Source organism: Triturus cristatus, chromosome 3_2, assembly GCF_964204655.1.
Source record: "Triturus cristatus chromosome 3_2, aTriCri1.1, whole genome shotgun sequence".
In the NCBI taxonomy this organism is placed as follows: Eukaryota; Metazoa; Chordata; class Amphibia; order Caudata; family Salamandridae; genus Triturus; species Triturus cristatus.
The window spans coordinates 1,005,270,425-1,005,294,380 of record NC_140584.1 but is presented as its reverse complement, the minus strand read 5'-3'; the positions used below and the strand labels follow the sequence as shown (position 1 = coordinate 1,005,294,380).

The following is a 23,956-nucleotide window of genomic DNA, read 5'->3' as shown; positions in this document are numbered from 1 at the left end:
CCCTGCATGTTCTTATGCAGCACGTCCTGCAAATGTCAAAGTTTGCTAAAATCACAGACCTTCTCTACATTCCTTTGAGGAAAGGTTCTGGCAAAATCCTTACCATCATGCAATCCCTTACTGCTCCCAATAAAAACTATACCCCCCCCCCCTTCCTTGTGTGGGTGGGCCTATCACCAGCAAAAGGGAAGGCTACAAAACACACTAGAAAACATCTAGATTTTTACTTTGAATTATTTGAATTATAATCATTCTGAGGCTGTGGACAGCTGGGGTAATTCAGCCAGGAGTCGGCAAGCACCCAGGTAACCCTATCAACCCTAGATATTTCTAAAAACCCATACGCTCAGCATTCCCACACTTCTACTGATAAAACAGTACTGTACTTGTGTGGACAGGTTTATCGCTTGGGACAAAAAAGGCCCTGCAACATCTTAAGTTTTGCTTTTAATTGAAATCACTACAGGGATGTGGGTAGCTGCAGCAATTGGGCCCTTGTTTGTCTGGCACCTACGGAAACCTGTGAACCCCATGCTTTTCTGAAAATTTGACACCCAGAGTCCCCTTTCATCTGGCCCGAGGGGTGGTGTTACAGTCAGGGATTGCAATGAAAAAAAATAGCATCCACCACTCATCCATGGAAGGGCCACTGCTGGGGTAAGGCACAATTGGTCCTGAAGGGACTGGAAAAGTCTTAACAATATTTACCCCCTGGAATCCCGGTCGTGATTCTAGAGCTGGAATCACTTGAGAAGGGACAGCTTAAAAAAGTGAAGATTCTCACCAGTGTCTCCTGTGCTGGGAGCTGTGGGGGAGGGATATGAAGTCATCCTGACACGGACCATGAGACTCGCCTTCAGTGAGAATATAACGGTTGCATTCTTCGCACTACAGAGGTAACGTACAGAGTATGAGGGGTAGAAGGTGGTTGTAAATAATATGCAACATATGTAATTAGTTATGATGTATACGTATTGGAGTTTTCAATGCTTAGGATAATCACGCAGCGTGAATTCCACCACACTTAATAATTGAGGTGGGTAGTCCCTATCTCAGTAGCCATGTGCCATACTATTTGTGATGTTCTCAATCTGACTCGCCCGGGTATTTTTTCCTGAGTAGGAGACTGGTGTCATGTCCCTTGACAAGTGTCCATAATGTTTTGGTTGTTGCTCAAAAGTAGAGTGCTGGGTTCTTTTGGGTGACAGGGGACACTCTAAGTGTTATTCCTCTTATCATGGCTGGCTAACGTACACGAGTAGGGCCATGAAATACTTAATAGTTAGTGGCAGCTGATGAATAGGATTAGACTACAGCACTTTTTACCTGCATCCCAGTAGGGAAACCGCCTACAGACACTCCCTATGTAAAAGTTTGCCATGAATGGGCCTCTTATTCCCCCTAATTGTAAGAGGGGTGTGAGTTTGTATGTGCATGTGTGTGTAAATAGTGGTTGACTAGATCAGAGGTAAACTACATCCAAAGTAGGGTCCCCTATATGTCTGTATTGCCTAAGGTTTTAGCATGATTTACATAGCTTAATGGAAGCCATTGTTATGGCCTCCCCTTTCCCTGCCTGCCTCCAAGTGCTGCTGACTTTTCCTACCTAACTGCAAAAATGATGTATGTGTTTGGAAATGATCTTCATAACTTTGAAGTCAGCAAAGAGGTCTCTTGTGCTCACCACCCATGGATAAAGCCAATAGCAACAGGTCAGCCTGTGGCCTCAGCATCTGAACAGAGGACTGTGATCACTGGCATGACCAGAGCCACTCACACATACAAAGATGTGCTGCCTACCCATTCTCCACATCCAGACCTACTGGAGAAGCAAGAACCCAGATAAAGCTGCTGACTGACGAGAAGTCTATCAGGCTCCAACGTACAAAATATAGTGTACATCATGGGATGCCTTTTACCCCTCCTCCCAAGAAACAAGACTGATGGTGAACTGTACTACTAATGGGAGGTCTCTCACACTAGATAGAAGTGCCCTTGCATTCTTCTAGATCATTAATAATCCAAGATGGTTATTACTCACCTTCATGTTAAAATATGCACAGCCAAAACTAAAGACTATTAAATGGTGTGTATCCTTTTCCTATCTGATTACTTTGTAACATTTAGAGATGTGTCTTCGTCATTTTCTACGCCCTTTGCACCTCAATCGCATGTTTCCTGTTTCTATCCATGATTCTATCCATGATTCTAGCTCTTGAGTTTGTTTTGCTTATGTTAGAACTTTGTTACTTGTGTTGAGAGTTTGTTTTTATGCTCTACAGACCATTCCACGTTTAGTAATTCAATCTCTTCTGCTCTTCTGAGAAGCATCTTGCCTCACTGCAGCCTTCATAACACCTCAAACGTGATGGTGGCTACAGCACATCCTGGCAGAGTGCAGTGAGTTTGACCATTCACAGGAACATTTGTTTTGAAAAGAAGACGGCACAAGACTGTTACCTGCACATGGCAATGCCATTCTGCATTCCAGCATACTCACACATAGTTTCAAAGTAGTGCATTCTAATTTGCTTTACTCTTTATTGTATAGCTTAGCTATCTGATAAGCAACATTATGTATTATTTTGTTCCTTCTGCTCTTTGGCTATTTGGGTCAGTAGTTCTAGCCCTGGATTTTTAAGTGGTCTACCTGGAAATGTAGAAGTAGTGAATTAAGTAAGATTCTAATGTGCAAGAATTTGCATGCTTGTCCATTCCTTACTTCAATTCAATTCAATAGAGACTTTATTCAGTTATATTTCACACCATAAAAGTGCACATATATACAATACGATTAAAAACATTATTCATACTATTACAATAATTCATAGTCACATACAAGAATCATATTACACGTAGCCCATTGCCAATAGCTTGATCCAGATACATGGTAAAGTGCAGATAGTAAGTACAACATCATTGGTCTAGGCAATTCCTTAATTTGACGGTTAATTTTAAAAATTCTTTAACCTGTAGAACACTATCGCTGTACAAAAGCTGCAAATAGAAAAAGGCAGGTTTGATTTGGTTAAAATTAAGTTTCCTTAAGAGTGCAACAAGATATCGTTTGCGGGGATATTCATAAAACCTACATAAAAACATAAAATGCAGCATATCCTGAGGAGACTTCCCGTCGCAGCCACAGGGTGCTGTAACCTTATTAAAAATGTCTGACTTCGGTCGAATTAAAAGATGATGGAAGATGTCAAATCTAAACCTAGTCAACAAGAATTTCTCATGAGAGGTGAAATTACTCATTAAGTATGGCTCCATGCTTTCACAAGTTTTTAACATCACATATTTCCTGATTCTTGGTTTCATAATCTCCTCACTTTCCCTTTGAGCCAACTTGTCCTTATAGAAGGCTTGTTTGATTGCTGTTATATCCCCCTTTACAATTCCGCTAGGATTTTCAAACAAATTCAGGCGGCCTAGCCTGGAAAAGCAGGTTTTCAGATATTTTAACCAGGGGACACGCATGTGTTTGTCCTGAGATACAAGATCTCTTACAATCAAATGGGTAAGAGGTATGTCCTGATTTATCCACAGTTTCACCCAACAAATCAGAGGCCTTAAGGAAAAAATATCACTTAGATACTGGATTCCCAGTTCTTCATGTACTGTCAGGTTGGGTGTACTGGTGGGGACACAAAGTAGACGTTTTAGGAAATTGTTTTCGACAACCTGCAACTGTTCTCCAGCCACATATCCCCAAAGTTCGCTACCTTATGCAGCTGTAGCAACAGATTTGGCATTGTAAAGCTTAATCATTGCGTTAGCTGGCTTCTTACCCAGTTTTGTCGCAAAGTTAAAAACAGAAGCATTAGCCCTTGTCAGTTCACCTTTCTTTTTGGCCAGGTGTGGACCCCAGTTAAGCTTGGTATCAAACAGGACACCAAGATATGAGAATGTTTCTGTGACTGGTATTGGGACATCATCCAATTTAAAAATAAAATTCTTTTTGGGTTTATGGCCAATATGCATTATGTATGATTTGGAGTTGTTGACCAATAGATTTCGGTCAGACATAAAAATGTTAAAAGCATTTAAGAGCGCCTGGAGTCCCTTCTCCGTTCTTGAAATTAAAACCGAATCATCTGCGTATAAAAGAACTAGAATACCCCACCTGCCGACTCTAGGGCAGTCTGCCTGTACATTCTGTAGATAATCATCTAAATCATTAATATACAAATTAAAAAGGAAGGGGGCAAGAATGCAACCCTGACGCACTCCCTTCTTTATGTCAAAATTACCAGTGGTGTCCCCGTTTATCAGAATATCTGACGTTAGCACTGGTATTACTGTGCATATCCACCAGAAAGTCGACTATCCCTGGATCCACACCTTTCTCCCTCATGGACCTCCACAGCCCCCACCTGTTAACACAGTCGAAGGCTGAAGAAAGGTCCATGAAGGCAAGATGGACAGTTCCCCTCTGTACAGTGGTATATTTGCTCAATACAAGGAAGAGGTTAAGGCACTGGGTTATGGTGGAGCGCCCCCCACAGAAACCATACTGAGAAATCGACATGATGTTATTTTCAGTCGCCCAGCATGTTATTCTCTGTAGTAGAATTCTCCATAATTTTGACCATGGAGTCAATTAATGAGATTGGCCGGTAGCAGTGAGGACTGCCCTTATCTCCTTTTTTAAAAACGGGAACAATTGTTGATAGTCCCCAGGAGATAGGACAGCCCACTTTGGCAGCTGCATTAAATACTGCAGCCAAGATGGGCGCCCAGAAGTGTGGATCAGACTTATACAAGTCTGGGGGGGATCCCATCAGGCCCTGGGGCTTTTCTAGCAGTAAGTCCTTCAATGGCCACCATAACTTCACCATTAGTAAACCTAATAGCACCTCCCCTAGCATCAAGCAATTTCTCAGTTGTAACAGGTAACCCAGAAGAGTATAATTGTTTGAAGTGAAGTTCCCACTCTTCCTTGGTAATACAACAGTCCAGACCATTACCCGGGTCTTCTACCAGGAATGGTTTTTTAATTATTGCCCAAAATCTGGTGCTGGATTTTAAGGTAGAGGGATCAAGTAACTCATTCCACGCTTCTACTCTTAGCGACTCCTTATGGGATTTAAGAATGGACTTATATTCTCTACGGCACAGTTTGACATTTTCCTGCACTCTCGGAATAGCTGCCAGTGCTAGCCTGAGGTTACGAGCAGCTTTGGAGCAATCATGATTGAACCATCTTGGCCCACATTTTTCCACACTCATCTTTGCTGGAACCAACATCAGTTCTGACACCTTCTCCGACAGATTTTGATAAGCAGTGGGAACCCGTTGTGGGTCTGCCCCCACCTGAGTGCAGTTTACAATATCCTCAGTACATGTGTCTACAATGTTTTTATACAGTAAATCTGGAGTCACCATTGACCATTTAAGTCGCCGCCTCCCATCTGTGGTGCCCAGCCTCCCGGCGTTACATATCTGTCTTTCCTTAGTAAACCAAGGTCCCTTCAGACGGATTGTTAAAGGATTATGGTCACTGAATTCGCTTGGGACAATATCAAACGAATCTAAAAAAGGCAGCAGTGTCGCTGACAACAGCATGTGATCAATAAAGGTGCCCCTCCCATGCCCCTTAAAGGTGGGAGTATCAAAACATTTAGATGGATCCTTGAGTGTCATGGCGAGGGAGAGGTCCAGGTTATCAAGGAGAGCATTACATAGTTCCCCAGCCATTGTGTGATCCAGGTGGAGTCCCTCCATACGCTCACAACTTAAATCATTTATGCATTTGTGCAGAGGATCTCCACACAAGTGGACATTGAGATCCCCCACAATCATGAGGTTGGGATTAAAATCCTTTAGAGAGAAAGTGAGAAAAGCATGCAGGACAGATACGGAGTTAAATACTGAAGTGACATTGGCAGCATTATAAAAATTCACTAAACATACTCGGCAGTGCTCCCCATTTAAAACCAAACCCATCATACCAGGATCATTTGCATCAATTCTACTGATTTTACAGGTAACAAGGATAGAAACAAAAAACACCAGTCCACCCTTATGTCTGCCTCTTAATGATGGTGTGGCCGGGACATAGAAGGCCTTGTACCCTTCTAGAAAAAGATCACATTCAACCAGCCATGTCACTTGTAGGCAGATAACTTTAAATTGCTTAATGTAGTTGACCCAATTTATGTCTGCCATTTTTGCAGCCAACCCCGCAATGTTCCACGAGACAACATTGCTACCACAGTTTTTATCCTGTGAGTTCAGAATAGGTACCAATTCATCTGAGATTGAGATGCCCTGACCCACAGGGATCTCATGTCAGTCACACATGTCCAGGCCAGATAGAAGGTCGTACCTGTTCTGTGTGTTGATGTTAAACCCAGAATTAGGTTGGGCCCAAAAATTAGGTCTATTTTGTGTGTTGGTAACGTTTCCAAATCCCCTCGGGTTAACAATATTATACTGAAAGCGGGTATCCATGGCCTGGGTCTGAGTTTCAGCCACTGAACTAAAAAACCTTTGTTGGGGGGTGTTATGACAGAGATGGGCATAGAAGTACCCCAGAGGTAGGACACATATACTGCTCTCATTATATATCAGTGACGAAGCTCTTAAGAGAGCGGTGGCCACATGTTGGGGATGTTTGAAGTTCACAACAATGCAGTCTCCGCTTCCCATTTTTTTCGATGGGCCCACCCAGTTCACCCGCCTGACTGCCTCTATCTGATCAGAATATACAATTGGGAAGCCACAGTTTTTATTAAGCCATGACACTGTTTTGTTTTTAAGTGAGGCATGAGACTCGTCATAGGGTGAGGCAGGATGAGTACCGCAGGGTGGGACATTAGTTAGGACTACCACAAATGGCGCACAGTCAGGCGGTAGGTTAAGATAGCGTATACTCCTGTGCGGCCTGCTATCTGTTCCCTGTCTTGAAACAGGGTTGTATTGAATCTGTGGATCCATTGTTACTTGGGTGGCTGGTGTGGTTGCTTTTGTTGGTGCCCTACTCACGGTGGTAGGTACTGCCATCGTATTAATGGAATTTGATTGAGTTTTTCCCCGCACCATCCCTGCCTGTCTGCCTTCCCCAGAGTTATCCCTTAATCCAGTAACTGCAGCCTGGTACGAAGATACCAGGCCACCAAGCCTGGACACCTCAGCTGTTAGAGTGTCTATCTTGGTGGTTAAAGGTCTGATAGCCTCCTCTACCTTAGATTCCAATTTAGACTCGAGGTTTTTTATGAGGGCAACCAGTTGTGCAATATTAGCATTTAAGTTATTCTCCTTGTTTCCAGTAAACACAAAGGGATTATTAAGTGGGACATTAACAATAGCAGAATCTACAGCAGTAGTTTTTTTCTTCTGTTTCCCACCCCCTTTTATCTGTGTTCGCCTACAGTTGCGTACCGGCCTTATAGCTGGCGGAACTTCCTCCAAATCCTCACTGGATGTATCTTGGTGTTCTAAATGGACCTCAGCCCCTACCACAATCGGTGTGACCGTGTTTTCTCTAGCAGCACCATTGACGCTGGCCTCTCCCTCAGCGACCATCGCTATCAGAGGCGGCGTCTCAACCAGTGCTGTTGCAGGGGGCCCTTTCCCTAGAGATGCCCGACGTTCACTGTTGATCTGAGTGACTTTTTTTACCATGTAATTGTCAATAGTACTATGGCCCGTTGCTGTTTTATCATTTTTAGCCTTAGACATCCTAAATAGAAACAATGCGTGTTTAAGTTGCAATGCGACTATACATAAGTGATAAAAAGAATTAAAGTCTCACTTGTTACTTTAAAAAAGAGGGGTCAGTTCACGTAAACCAGGGTCTCGGGCCCAGCCCAGTCTCTTCGGGCCTCTAAGGGCCACAGAGGGCCCGCCCTTGTCCCGGGCTTCTCCCGGGCGCGCCCGCGCGCGTCCGGCGGGACGAGGGACCAGGGAAGCCTTTAAGCGCCTCCTTGCGCCTTCAGTTCGTCGTCAGCGGCGTCCTTGCCGCGCTGGGGCTGCTGGGGATTGTAGTTAGCAACGGCCCGGCGGAGCCAAGCCCGGCCAGACCCAGAGCGGAGCTAAGCCCGGCTCGCAAATCACGGAGGAGGACAGGAAGCACAGCGGAGCCAAGCCCGGCCGTCAGCAGCACTCCCGAACAGCTGCAGGTGGGTCGTGTAGCTATGTAAATTAAAGACTTAGGTGTCAGGAAGTATGCTTTCCCCAAACTCACCAAAAAGGCATAAATGTAGGTTTCGCACAAGACTGCAATTCAGGAAGGCAGTATCCCAAGAGATTCAGGGGTGCTTTGAACGCTTCAACAGGCAAGTAGATAGCCAGCTGTTCTCCATGCAATGTACTCTTCAAATCTTTCCAACTCAGGTTATCTTTCCTGACTGTAGGGTGATTAAGTAGTCCTTGAAAACATTAATACTCCGTACAAAAAACAAAGGGTCCAGAGTCTCAGCCGATATTTCTCCTCAGAGGATAATTGGTCACAGTTCTAAGGCAAAACCCAAAAAGCGGACCGGATTCTGCGTGTCCAACTCTTTTGTATCAAAGATTAATTTCCCACGACGAGGCGATAGGTGAGTTGCCGAGTTTCTGCACTTCTAACAAAAGTCACAGCGTTATCCCAAGTCCTGTCGTATTGTTCAGTGACAAAGAAACAATAAAGTTTGGTATTCAACGCTTCTTCGCGCTTCTTTAAGGAGGCACAACAACCTACAACAGGCTGCGGTGAATTTACCGGTAACGCGCCCTTGCGAAATCGGGAGGGGGAGATAAGAATGCAGGTAGGCTTGTAGGATCAAAGGCGGGGCGGGGAGTTTGAATGGGCAGCAACGAGCAAAGCGTCCATGCGCGAAATGTTGAACTCGGCAACCCGCTGACACAGGAAGGGCAGAAGGCAGCCTCTCAGCAGTAGAAAAGTAAAGAACTTGTTTATTTTAAGTGAGTTGTTTACATGCTCATGTGTTCACTATCTGTATAACATTAAGGACCTGATTTAGATCTTCGCTGAAATATAAATCCATTATATCCTATGGGATTTCTATTGCACTGTAGTGACGTTGTAACCCATCGGCCAAGATCTAAATCAGGCCTTAAATCTAGGTTTTGACATTAAAAACTGCATTTTCTTTTTAAAGCAAGAATTAATAACTTAATGCAAAAAAAGTTCTTTCACAAGCTGTCGTTATTGTTCTGCTTCATATATCCCTTTGGAGATTGCTTGTAAAGTTTGTCTCACTAATATGTATGTTATTCTTTATAGAGACCACCAGCAAGTGTTTTACCCCATGTAGGCACACAGGCCTGGGGCTTTTTCAAGGCTGAAATATGTTATAACATACATTTGTGAAGGGAGCAATTGCATGTAAAGTTTAAGATGAAACAGAAAAATACTTGGCAAACTGCAGTCAATGCTTGGGATGTGAATCATACTGGAGAGGAACGAGACGTGCTGCACACAAAGTAAGTAAAAATGAGTTATGTGCTCTCAGGCTCAAGCCTGTGTTATGTTACTTAACATGTACACATTGTTCATTGTATTATAATGCAGTCTGCTTCTCAGAGTTCTATATAGGAGTACCATCAAAGTGAGTGTATGAAAGGATTTAAGCAAGGAGGTCAAGTAATGAATGAAAGAATGTACCAGTAATGACTGTAATTTTTTCTTAGCAGTACCTCTGCGCGTCCGTAGGTGGTGTCGATCGACTCCGTGTTCGTCATCGGCATTCTTATTACTAGGATGACGTTGCAGTATCTACTTAGATGCCGCCCCTGCGTGCTAACGTCAGTTCTTTTTTTATCCGCGCCAGCCAGCGCAGATCCGGAGAGAGCGTAGTAATTTTTTGACTAGTGATATTTCGACTTTTGTAGACATCTTTTTTGAGTCGTTCAACTTCTGGTGCACGTAGGGATGTCCCATCGTCAGACCTGCTTCAAGCCTTGTGACTCTTGTCAGAAGTTGATGTCAGTCACGGACCCACACCTCGTGTGCCTTTGGTTCCTGGAGCACGACCCCGACCCGAAGTGGTGCTTTGACTGTCGGACCATGTACCCGAAGTCATTGCAGGAGCAGTCTCAAAAGCTTCTGGAGGCCCGGCAGTCAGTTCTACGCTGCTCGAGGTCCCGGTCGAGAGGAAGGTCGCGGGACCAGTCGCGGAGTCACCACCATCACTCTTCATCGAAGTCTTCGTCTTCGGGTAAGTCAAAGCTCAAGAAGAAGGTGAAGAAGCACCGCCGGTCTTCGCCATCTCCCCGTTCATCGGTCGACGTGACGCAGGACGTGGAAGGTCGTCGTCGTCCTTTGGCTCAACGGCTCTGAGCTTCCCTCCCTTCCCGGTGGCCAGAGCGTCCCCTGCCCAGCTTCGTGCCTTTTACAAAGCTCTCCACTCCATCTTTGGGCAACCCGACTCGACCGGCGTGCCTTCGGGCCCTGCGGACTCGGCTGGGGGTTATAGGCCTTTGATGCCAGCGGCTTCGGCCCTAGTGCTGCAGGGCCCCCAGGGATCCAGGCCTGGATCGGGATTGGTGTCGGTCGGCCTCACGACACCTCCTCCGGCACCGATACCTCTAACGACCCCTACGCCACTTACAATGCCGGTTGTGTCAACCCCAGCCTCCCCCTCAACATGGACACGGAGCTGGACCAGAGTCGACCGCTACTTTTGTACCACTGTTCTACCCTGGCGTTCCCTATCGCCCTGAGGGGAAGCCAGAAAAAGGTGCGGAATACTGGGAGGGGTCTGTTGACCCTTGGCAGACCAGCTTGATGAGCCGGACTGCAGAGAGGAGTTGGGTGAGGCCAGTGGTCTGGATACCTCCCCAGACCTTGGCGTGCTTTCTCCCCCTAGATTCCTATGGTGGCAGTCAGGACTAATCTCCTGACTGAGGTGCTTCAGCCGGCAGTGGCCTCTTCGGAGCCCCTGCTGCTGTTCAATGAGGCCCTCACGGATGTCCTTATGAGTACTTGGTCCAAGCCCAGCACAGGGGCTCCTGTGGATAGGATGTTTGCCCCCCCGAGCGACCCAATTTTCCTCTACCAACAGTCTATCCCCAAGAGTTTGGTGGTCCAAGCCTCAACACCCAAAGACGTGTTCCCTTCTGCTCCCCCAGATACGGAATCAAAGAAGCTGGACCATCTTGGGAAGAAGATGTTTTCTTCTGCCAGCTTAGGACTGCGGTTGGTGAACACCGCATGTCTCTTGGGCCGTTACACCGACTCTGTGTGGGATATGGTTGCACAAGTGCTGCCACAGTGTGCGGAGGAGGCCCGGGTCACACTCTCCTGTGCAGTCGCAGAGGGGAGAGACGCAGCAAAGTTTGCCATTCGCTGTCGGCTGGACACCGCTGACTCGCTTGGTAGAACGATTTATACGTCAGTTACGCCTGGCTGAGATCCACTGTCTTTTCTGGGGATGTCCAATCGACACTTTGGGACAAGCCCTTTGATGGCCGTCGCCTGTTTGGAGACAAGGCAGACAGTGCGCTTGAGCACTTCAAGGATTCTAGAGCTACGGCCAGTTGGATGACCACTTGGTCCTTCTCCGTCAGGAAGTTACGTCTCTCTTGGCCAAGGGAGCTATTGAGCGAGTCTCTTTCCCAGAAGTAGGTCATGGCTGTTACTCCCGCTACTTCCTGGTGCCCAAGAAGGACAATGGCCTGCGTCATATCTTGGATCTCAGGGACATCAACCGCTTCCTCTGGAAGGAGAAGCTCAAAATGTTGACATTAGCTCAGGTCCTGTGTAACCTCGACCATGGAGAGTGGATGGTAGCGTTGAACTTGCAGGACGCTTACTTCCACATTCCCGTCCTGCCAGCCCACAGGCGTTACCTACGGTTCACGGTAGGCTACGAGCATTTTCAGTTTACAGTGCTCCCCTTTGGCCTTACCAGCGCCCCTCGGGTGTTCACGAAAGTGATGGCGGTGGTCGCAGCTCATCTGCGCAGATCAGGGGTTCCAGTCTTCGCCTATCTTGATGACTGGCTGTTGAAGGTAAGCTCGCCCCAGGCTTTCGTCTGCCACCTCCAGACTACGGCGGACCTCCTGCATTCGTTGGGGTTCACTATCAACGTGCCGAAGTCGCACCTGATTCAAACTCAGAAGCTCCTTTTCATCAGAGCAGTTCTGGATACAGAGCAGTTTCGGGCTTATCCTCCTGAGCAGCAAGTCTGGGATATTCGGGCTATGATACCAATGTTTCAGCCTCTATTCCGGAGTTCAGCGACATTGACCTTGAGGATGCTGGGCCTCGTGGCCTCCTGCATCCTGCTGGTGGACCATGCCAGGTGGTATATGCGGGCACTGCAGTGGGACCTGTAGTTCCAGTGGGCGCAGCATCAGGGGAATCTTTCCGATGTCGTCCAGATCTCGGAGGGCACTGCACACTAATTGCAGTGGTGGCTAACAAACCAGGATTGGGTCAATGGCAGATCCCTCTCCCTTTCCCAACCAGACTTCACAGTAGTGACAGATGGGTCTCTTCTGGGATGGGGCGGCCACATGGGAGAGGCGGAGATCAGAGGCCTTTGATCTCCAGCGTAGTGCGGGCTCCACATCAACCTTCTGGAGCTCCAGGTGATTCGTCTTGCACTGAAAGCATTCCTTCCTTCTGTCAAAGGAAGAGTAGTGCAGGTGTTCACGGACAACACCACCGCCATGTGGTACTGCAACAAACAAGGTCGTGGACCCTCTGTCGAGAGGCTCTTCGCCTCTGGACATGGCTGGTACATCAGGGCATGTCCCTGGTGGTTCAACATCTGACAGGTGAATGCCAGGGCGGACGAACTCAGCCGCCGGTGCATGATGGATCACGAATGGCGTCTTCACGCAGAGGTGGTGCAAGGGCTCTTTCAGCAGTGGGGAGAGCCTTGGTGAGATCTCTTCACCACCGAAGACAACTCGCAATGTCAGCAGTTCTGTGAGTTGGATTTTCCAAGGCGACATTCGCTTGGCGACACTTTTCATCGTGAGTGGAATTGTGGTCTTCTATATTCCTTTCCATCTATACTACTTCTGCCCAGAGTGCTGAAGAAGATCAAGCGCAACCGGGTTCAAGTCATTCTTGTGGCTCCGAATTGGGTACAAAGAGTCTGGTATCCCGAGCTCTTGAACTTGGCCATCGATCCTTCGATCAGACTGCCTCTTCGGGAGGATCTTCTGTTGCAGAAACAGGGGACGATCCTCCACCCAAACCTGTCCAGCTCCCACCTCCTTGTGTGGAGATTGAGTGGCGACAGTTGACAGCTTTTGACCTTCCTCTTCAAGTCTGTAATGTCATCTTAGCAGCCAGGCATCCCTCCACTAAAAGGGTATACGCCTGTAGATGGAAACAATTGGTGGCATGGTGCATAGCAAAGGCTGTGGATCCCCTATCTGCCCCTCTTTCTGAGGTTCTCCTCTTCATCCTTTCTTTAGCCCAGCAGGGCTCTTCTCTGGGCACTCTTAAAGGCTGTCTTTCGCCCATTTTGGCCTTTCTTCACCCTCCTGATTAGCCTTCTCTTTTCAAGTCCCCTATTGTTAATAGTTCAGTTCAGTTCAGTAGATCTTTATTTCGATGATTAAAAACCATCATAAAAATTCATTATACAAAAGACATTAATTACATTTTTGAACCATACATCATTAAAAGGAGGGTAAAAACATTTAAACATATGGCATTATATACATCGCTGCTCAGTCTCTTGTATTTCTTAGTCTTACTACTATTTTCAGAAAATTCATAATAGAGCACAGGATACGCATATCAATGGCCTTTTGCAAAAATAGTAGAGCAGTCTTGGTTTGACGGAGTTTTACTTCTATTAAAATATCAACAAGAAATCTGCGACGGGGAATTCGATAAAAAGAACACAAAAGTACAAAATGAAGGGTGTCCTGCGGAGACCTATTGTCGCAGCCGCATACTTCCTTCTGCTCAATTGTTAAAGTAAAACCTGACGGACATGCTAAAATATTATGTAACAAATTGAGCCTAAAACGACACATTAAAAATCTATCCTGCTGGTTGTACATTAAAAATAAATAGGGCTCCATGCCTTCTCCATTACTCACTAGACGGTGTGCCACAACTGATTTTTTTACAGAGTCAGAGCTTAATCTTCGCAATTCAAGTTTTTCTAGTAGCTGTCTTTTAATTTGATGTCTGCAACGGTGGTAATGGAAGTCGGATCAGTGAATAGTAGCGACTGATCGATGATTCCTAATGTATCCTTGATATACTTCAGCCAAGGAATTTGGAGGCAATTGTCTTTTTGTAAGCAATCGCCAACTATTACCCTACTTAGCTCAGCTTCGGGGTTTATCCAAATTCTGAGCCATGTCATAATAGGCCTCACCTTCACCTGGTCTGTGATAAATGGAATCCCAAGTTCAGTGTGTACAATTCCTGCTGGGGTACTCTGTGGTAGCTTCAGGATCCTACGTAGGAATTTGTCTTCCTCCAACTGTAAAAATGTTGCATCCCTGAAGCCCCAGACCTCTGCACCATATAAGGCCTTTGCAGTACTTACAGCTATGTATAGATTCATTACTTGCTCTGGTGACCAACGGCCGAGCCTTCGGGCAAAGTTGAGTATCGCACCGTTTGCGGAGACCAGCTTTCTACACCTTTCCTCAATTAAAAAGTCGAACTTTATCTCCCCATCAAACAAAAGGCCCAAGTAGGAGAAGGAGTTTACAGTTTCTAGTGTTTGGGACCCTATTTTAAATACAAATTTTCTACATGGTTTCTTGCCCGCCACCATCACGTAGGATTTGTTCAGATTCACGGACAGGTCTAATTTGTCCATGAATTCCACAAACCCATCAACGAGATGTTGTAGACTCAGAGCTGTTCGAGCAAGCAGGACCGCGTCATCCGCGTACAACAGTACCGGGATATGACACGTTCCTGCTTTGGGACAATCCACATTTAAGTCAACCAGTGTTCTCTCCAACTCATTTATATAGAGGGAAAATAGAAAGGGGGCAAGGATACATCCCTGCCTCACTCCACTGGTGCACGGGAAGGGATCAGTACTCCCCCCCCCGTGCTAAAACGGACCGTGGCCGTGGTGTTCCAATGTAATTCCTTGAGAATGTTAATAAGTCCAGGATCAATTCCCAGATTGCTCATCATGGCCCAAAGTTTACTCCTATTTACACTATCAAAAGCCGCAGCCAGATCCATAAAACCCATGTAGAGTGTACCTTTACTAGCCTTTATGTATTTTGCTGCTAATGAGTAAAGGTTAAGGCACTGATCGCTTGTTGATTTACCCGATCTAAAGCCATATTGGGTGTCTGCCATGACGTGGTGCTCTTCTGTCCAGGCCATAAGGCGATTTAAAACCGCCCTGCCCAGCAATTTGGCTGACACGTCTATCAACGAGATTGGTCGATAGCATTGAGGATTGTCCCTACTCCCTTTTTTGAAGATAGGGACAATCAATGCTGTAGACCAAGATCGCGGAAGACCAGATTTTATAGCTGCGTTTAGCACCCTTGTCATAATAGGGGCCCAAAGCTCGATGTTGCTTAGATAGAGGTCTGGTGGCGTACCATCAGGCCCCGGAGCTTTGTTACGTGTCAGGCCTTGGATTGCTTGGGTGATTTCTTGAAGTGAAAATTCTGATTCACCGAGCCGAACCCCGTCCCAACCCCCTACAGACACAGTATCATTGCTATGATAGTAAAGGCCCTTAAAATGAGCCACCCACTGTTCGGGGAGTATATTATTGCTAAGCACCGGAGCATTACTGTCTTGAAAGCAGGGTCTATTGATGATTTTCCAGAATTCATTAAAATCTCTATTCTCCCCAGCCTCCCTTAGGTCAGCCCAGACTTCCGCTTGAAGCGTGGTTTTCCTCTGTTTTACCTTTATTTTGTATATGTTTCTACAGAGAGCTACTTTCTGCTTGTCCCTAGGTTGGGTTTTAAGGCATGATTTTAAGTCTCTCAGTGCTCGCGAGCATTCGGAATCAAACCAGCGTGGTTGGGTTCCGTTCTTTTTGGTCCCTTTTACTTTCAGTAGTTCGCCCACCAAGTTAGTTAATGACCCGAACACTGAGACCAGCACACCTCCCTCTACTAAGGGATCAAGACAATCATAAATCTGTTTTTTACCTTTTTCTGCAAGAGTTCCATAGAACTCCTGGGCATTAATTTTTGCCCATCTAAGTCGCCTCCCCTGGTCCACTGGTTGCAATTCGATGGCTGCCGGTTTACTTCTAATAGAGCGACCACTATATATTAATTCCATCGTCAATGGGTTATGGTCACTGAAGGGACTCCAATCTATTTTCACCTCCTTGACACGGTCCTTTGCAAAGGTAGATATCATAATATAGTCTATAATGGAGTGGCATCCCCTACCTTTGAATGTTGGAGTGAGAGTACCATCCCTACCCGGGGCCACCAAGTCTATTGTATGTGTTAGAGCATAAGTGTCTAATAGCTTCATAAAGTTTGTACCCTCCTTGTTGTGCTGAAAGTGTGGCCCACTCGCTGCCGGGCATGATGACCAGTCAGCACTTACGGGGAACAATTTTGGGCAAAGATGGCAATTTAAATCACCCATAATCAAGACTATAGGTTCTCCCACCCCTTTCCTCTGACTAATCTCATAATTAAGTCTGTTATCTAGTTCCTGGATTACTGAGTAATTCCCATCCACTGGCCCTGAATTATAGATATTGAATATCAGTAATCTCAGCCCTTGACCTTGAAATACAACTGCCTGTAAGGTGTGCGATGTCCAGGAAGGTTGTGACCATGAGTCTTCTACATCTAGATCGACATACAAAGCCAGCCCTCCCTTACCTCTGCCTGATCTGCCTTCTATAGCTGGTACAAAGAAACACTTGTAACCCTCTATTTGATAAGGGGAGGATTCTACCGCCCATGTCTCCTGGAAGGCTAATATATGATAGCCACGGAAGTTTTTCTTCCAATCGCAATTTTCAAATTTCCCTGCCAAGCCTGCAATATTCCAGGACAGAAACATCAGACCTTCTCTCAGTGCTTTTCCAACCTCTCCTCCCTGGTTGTGTGTCCTTAGATCATACTTCCAAAGCAATGTCACTCCCTGATCATCCTCACCTACAGATGTTCGATGTACATCCACCCTCTTTACTTGATAGCTTTCTGGGACCCTCTGTGTACTTAATTTATTGTCCACCCTTTCAGCCATCTTTTCATGACATTTCCCAATTTGGGATAGTCAGTCGTTTTCGTCAAGGGACTGTAGCGGGCTAAACCTGTTTGTATTTGCCCACTGAGTATAATCCTGTCCTCTCTGCTCTTCCATTCTGGCCCAGTGTCTTGTTGGTGTGTTTCCTGTTCTAGCATAAGCATAGACATTTGCAGCGCGTCTTCTCGGGTAGAAGTATCCTAATGGTAAGGAACATATGGTGCTCGTATGGTTTTTATTATAGCTGCCTAATATGTATTTCACTAGATCAGCGTTCCTAAAGTGTACTACGATGCAATCCCCTGTGATATCTTTCCTCCTGCTGCCTATCCAGTTTACCCTTCTCACATGGACAATCTCTCCGCACTCTCCTCCCCGCAGGGGCCTGTGTATGTTTAACCACTTTATTATTTTGCTTTTCAATTCCGTGTATGACTCTTTCTCCCCTTCCCTGAGTTCGGGAACCCCTGTAAAAGCAACAACAAAAGGGCATGCTTCAGGGGGCAAATTAATATGTGGTGGTGCGTGATGAACAAATCTGTCATTCGGCTCATGGCTTGTCAGATTTGTGTTAGTGTGGACATGGGTTATTGGATTTCCTATTTGAGCTAGCAGGGCATTTGTTCGCTGTTGGGCCTTATCCGTGTCCTTTGTCCCCCCCTTCTGAGTATTTCCCCTCTCTACCTGGCCTGTAGGTTTGGGTATTTCGTGGACTTGTACAATTGTGCATTGCTTGTTACTCACACAATTATTATTACCGACTATCTGACCAACTGACGTGGGGCCTGCTAGGGAACGGTTTGCTGTTAAATTACAATCTATAAGGCCCTTAGATCTTCCCTGCTTTGTCAATTCATTAATCACTTTATCTAGCCTGCTAATTATTGGTTTCAGCTGATTCATAATGAAAGTTTCCATGTGTTTTTGGAGGTCTCCTATTACTTCGTCCATCCATCCAGGTGGAGTATGATGACGTGTCACTGGCACTTCGGTGACTGCTGCCTCCCTATCTTTCGAACCGTGTGTAACCCTACTTTGTTTCTTTTTCCGAAGTTGGCCCTTCCTGCTTCCCCCTTGTTTTGATTCCCTATTTGTGTCTATGACTACTTCTTTTACCACCTGCGCACAAGGAGTACCTTCAGTGGAATTTTTTGGAGAGTCGGTATGGGAAATTGCTGATGTGTTTAGAACAGTGGGTTGTGTAGGTGTATTTGGAATGGACAGACTTCTCTCTGTGCGATCAATCTCCCTATTAACTTTTTTCAACATCAGATCAATCGCAGTAGGTTGAAACGCAACATTTGGTTCAGACCCTAAAGGATTCGAGGTCCGAGACGAATTTACTTTGCTTGTGACAGAGCGCGTTTTAGTTCTGTTGGACATAACTGAAACAGGAAAGGAGGAGGGCGTAGGAACGAAACTTACACTGCAGCAACCCGCCACTACACTACCTCCTTGCCTGGTTAGCTGGTGATTGAATCCTGCCTGCTTTACAACAAGATATGTAAAATTTTAAACCCTCCCGCGATTGCACAATGATCTATAATCCACTGTTTATAATGTCTTTTTGTTTGCAATCAGTTCCAGAATGGGTAGATGTCTGAGAAACGTGCTACTGGGGTGGAGTTAGTAATATAGCACCTCTGAGACAGTCACAAGGGGGATGGCCCAGCCCGGCCTCCTCTGGCCTCTGATGGTCGCAGATGGTCCCGCCCTTTTCCCGGGCTTCTCCCGGCGTCACCCGCGCGCGTCCCGCGACGCGGGGGTTAGGCTTCCGGTTTCTAGTGCCTCCAGGTGCGTGATTGGCTGGTGGCGGCTGTGGGAGGAGCTGCTAGGGAGTCTGGGTGGTGTGGTCCCTGCCTCCTCACTGCGGCCGTATGGTGGATAAACGGCGGCGGGAGGGCGAACTAAACACAACGGCAGGAAACAGGTGAGGAGCACAGTTGCCCCCAGGAGTTTGTAAGAGTCCCCCGCTCCACCGGGGTTAGGCTGCTGGTTTCTAGCGCCTCCGGGCACGTGATTGGCTGGTGGCGGCTGTGGGAGGAGCCGCTAGGGAGTCTGGGTGGTGTGGTCCCTGCCTCCTCACTGCGGCCGTATGGTGGATAAACGGCGGCGGGAGGGCGAACCAAACACAACGGCAGGAAACAGGTGAGGAGCACAGTTGCCCCCAGGAGTTTGTTAATAGATTTCTTAAGGGTATTAATCACCTCTTTCCTCCTAGTTCATTCGTAATGCCCCAGTGGGACTTGAATCTGGCACTTAAGTTACCTTATGTGTGCTCCTTCCGAGCACTACATAATTGTCCTCTCAGACTCCTGACCTTAAAGACTGCTTTTCTGGTTGCCATCACTTCTGCTTGCAGGGTGAGTGAGCTTCAGGCTCTTTCTTCTAAGCCTCCTTTCCTGGCTGTTCATCCGGACAAGGTTGTCCTTTGAACTCAACCTTCTTTTCTTCCCAAAGTAGTTACCTCTTTCCACATAGGACAGACCATCACTTTGCCCACCTTCTTCCAGCCCCGCATCCTTCCAAGGAGGAGGAGGAGGCTCCACCGTCTGGATTGCACAAAACAATTCTGGGTGGTATATCAACTCTTTGTTGGCTATGCTGGTGCCAAGAAAGGTCTGGCTGTGCAAAAACGGATCATCTCTTGATGGGTTGTCCTCTGTATTAAGATCTGCTACTCCTGGGCGAAAAAGGAACCTCCAGAAGGACTGCGCGCCCATTCCACCAGGGCGACGGCAGCCACTACTGCTTTGGGACTTGGATTCCCCTCAGTGATATCTGCCAGGCAGCCACGTGTCGGGGTCACGTAAACCCTGTCGTACTTCCGCACTTCTGTGGAAAGAAACGATTCTGGCAAGCCTCGTTGATTGCGTGAACCGCTAAAGGACTACGCGTCCCATGCGCAGTAGCGGCAGGGCGGCATGCGTGCGCAGGTGCGGAAGGCTTCATAGAGCCCTTTCGCCCTGGCGGCAGTGCCGATTATTTTGTGTACGGAAGCGACGCAAGCGGCAGCAGATTCTGTTCCTGCTCCCGCTCCTGGTTTTCCTGGTGGCTTCTGGCAGAACCCTTCCAACAGCGACGTAGGTAAAGCGTCCGTTCCCAAAGACCCGGTGAGACGAAACCGGGAAGGCATTACTTTCGGCAGGCTCAACCTGTACAGGAAGGGTGCAGTGCACCAGCGCAATACCCACGCGGCCTCCCTGGGCTTGAAGGTTTTGGGGTAAGATTACCAACGCACTTCAAACAAGGAGGTGCTGCAAGATTTGTGGGCTCGCATGAGTCTTATCGTTTGTTTGGCATATCATTGCTCTCGTTGCACCAGGGGTCCCTCCTCATTGGCAAGCCACACGTTTGTCGGCTCTTGCGAGTAGCAGGGATACCAGTGCTTGGACATGTGAAGTGTATACTCTAAAGCTGCATGACCGTGGGGGTTATACACGAATCATTTACTTGGAGTGGGCAAAGACTGTCTTTATGTTACATTTGACTCGTTCATCAACCGATGTGCGTGGAACCATTTAAGCTCAATGGATGAGAGATAACTAATCAATGTGTTTATTGTTGTGTTTTCTTAGCAGGGGATTGTAGCTGAGATGAGGCAATCCCATACAACCTCTGCGACATGTTATCAGATATAAATCTGGGTAGGTCAAACTAAGAGAAAGGGTCACACTTAGAGAGGGGGCCCCGCTTACAGAACATATCTGATAATAACGCTGTTGTCTCCATCTTAGTGATACGTATGTGTTCTTGAGTACGAAGAGGCCTTGTCTGGCCGGCCTCAGGTACTTGGGTAGAGAGCGTGATCTGCACCTAAGGAGCTACACGTATCCTTCTTTTTCTTTACAGGTGATTACCCTTAATAGTGGCACTCACATACTGGGTAGGGGTAAAGAGTGATTAGGATTATAACATTGTTGTCTTCTTGTGTCTTTTCAGGTCTCCTTCGCCGCTGTCCCCTCCATTTCCTTCCCTCGCTCGATCGCTTCACTGATCTGTGCTATAATAGCCCTCAGACTTGAAGCTATCGAGAGGTGGGCCATATTGAGCATCGATCCGATCTCGAGGAGTCGAAGAGCATGACAAAATAATCGGCCCACGGGTTTTACTCCTCCTGATAGAATACTCTGCTACCAGAAACCGTGATAGCCGTAGATGGGCGGATGTTGGACTCCGGACCCATTCGCTACATCACAAACAAGGTGGAAGTCAGATGCAACTTACACCATGAAGAAGTTCTAGAGTTCAACGTGATATGTTCCCCTCAACACGGGATTATCCTGGGTTTCCCATGGTTACAGAAACACGACCCACGAATCAGTTGGGTAAACAAGACTCTCAGTTTTGAGTCGGAGTACTCCAGCCATTGCTGCAACCGGGTGGCACCACCTTCACAGGCACGGCCAGCAAAGCATTGGATCGCGATGGCCGCAGAGAAAGATACCATCCTACCCAAACAATACTCCGGGTTCCGTGATGTGTTCAACGAAGTGCAAGCAGAGACCCTGCCACCCCATCGACAGTATGACTGTCAGATCGATTTTGTAGCAGGAGCAGTAGTACCCTGCGGACGGATATACGCCCTTACCGAAAAGGAGAACGAGCATCTGAGGCTTTACTTGTACAAATACCTGGAATTAGGGTTTATACGCCCTTCCAAGTCACCGGCAGCCTCCCCTCCGTACCTGCATAGACTTCAGGGCATTGAATGACATAACGATTAAGAACCGGTATCCTCTTCCATTGATCCCAGTCCTATTGGAACAGGTCAAGAAGGCAGTGATTTACACCAAGCTAGATCTTAAGGGAGCCTACCACCTTGTGAGGATGAGAGCCGGAGATGAATGGAAGACCGCCTTCAAAACAAGATATGGGCTGTACAAGTATCTTGTGATGCCCTTCGGTCTTTGCAACGCCCCTGCGGCATTTCAATTTTTTCTTAACGAAGTGCTACGCGAATTCATGGATAAATACGTCGTCATTTACATCGACGATATTCTGGTTTATTCGTCGTCCAAATAACAGCACATACAACACGTAAGCTTGGTCTTACAGGCATTGCGTAACAACAAACTGTTCTGTAAACTTAGTAAGTGCGATTTCCACGTGGATGTCGTCGAATTCCTGGGAGTTATGCTTACGCCAAGGGGGCAGGTGATGGCAGAAAGGAAGGTACAAGCTGTGAAAGAATGGCCAAAACCACAGAACGTCCGGGACGTACAGGGCTTCTTGGGGTTCGCCAACTTTTACAGGAGGTTCATTGAGCAGTTCTCCAAGACAGTGACTCCTATAACTAAAGTTATTACGAAAAGGCACGAAGTTTCAGTGGTGTGACGAAGCCCAAATCGCCTTTGATGAACTAAAGACCGCATTTGTAACCGCACCCGTACTGGCGCATCCCAATCCAGAGAAACCCTACATAGTGGAAGCCGACGCCTCCGAGGTGGCCATCGGAGCGGTCTTGTCGCAAAGACACAACGCCACGGGACAGTTGCATCTTATAGCTTTTATGTCCCGGAAGCTGAACGAGGCGGAGATAAACTACACCATCGCCGAGAAGGAGTTGCTGGCGATCAAGGAAGAATTCACCGAGAGGCGCCATCTCCTCTTAGGAGCCAAAGAAAGAGTAACGGTTTACACCGATCATAGGAATCTGCAGTTTATGAGGTCCGCACGGCACCTAACACCGAGACAACTACGCTGGATGCTCTTCTTTGAGGAATTTGATTTCGTGGTGACATACCGACCAGGGAAGGAGAACAAGAAGACCAACGCCCTCACCCGACAAGAATCCAGTAGAGAAGAAGAAGAACGAGCGGAACACGCCATCATTCCCCCACATAAAGTTGTGTGTGCCCTACAAACCAGCGACTTCCTACAGAAGGTGGCAAGAGGAAGCCAATCATGCACATGAAGAACATGGCTGAGATTCCACAGGGATTGGAAGGGAAAACAAGGCATCTTCCTAAAAGGAAACATGATGTTGATACCCACGAAGACCTTGCAGAAACAAGTGTTTAACTGGTGCCATGACATGCCGAGTTCTGGACACAAGGGGATATACAAAACCCTAGAGCGGATCGAACGACAGTTCTGGTGGCCTAGTGTTCGAAAGGACGTCTCACAATGGATAAAAGAGTGCGATACGTGTTCTCGAATGAAGACAGACCACACCATACCTCAGGGGTTACTTCAACCCTTACCCACACCCACAGCTCCCTGGGAGCACATTTCCATCAATTTCATTGTAGGACTTCCTAAAGACCAAGGGCCCGATTCACAGAACTAACTTAAGACAAATCCTAAACTTACTACCATTTTGGTATTCACAGAAGGCACTTACTCATTTTGGTATTCACAGAAGGCACTTACTCATTTCGGTAATCACAGAAGTTAGGAGTCCTAACTTTAGGACTCCTAAATGCCTTCTGTGAATACCGAAAGTCTTCAAGTTAGGATTTTTGTCAGTTTAGGAGTAGTAAAGTTAGGACTCTTAACTTTAGGACTCCTAAATGCCTTCTGTGAATACCGAAAGTCTTAAAGTTAGGATTTTAGTCAGTTTAGGAGTAGTAAAGTTAGGACTCCTAACTTTAGGATTCCTAAACTGAGAAAAATCCTAACTTTAAGACTTTCGATATTCACAGAAGGCATTTAGGAGTCCTAAAGTTAGGACTCCTAACTTCTGTGAATACCGAAATGAGTAAGTGCCTTCTGTGAATACCAAAATGAGTAAGTGCCTTCTGTGAATACCAAAATGGTAGTAAGTTTAGGATTTTGTCTTAAGTTAGTTCTGTGAATCTGGCCCCAAGGATATGC

The 23,956-nt window shown here is 46.7% G+C and overlaps 1 protein-coding gene across 3 annotated transcripts in view; it reads right to left on the bottom strand.

The window, feature by feature from the left end:
* The window catches only part of LOC146858995 (complement factor B-like), an 824,021-nt gene that overhangs the window by 507,968 nt on the left and 292,097 nt on the right, over positions 1-23,956 (bottom strand). The gene's annotated exons all lie outside the window — the stretch shown is intronic.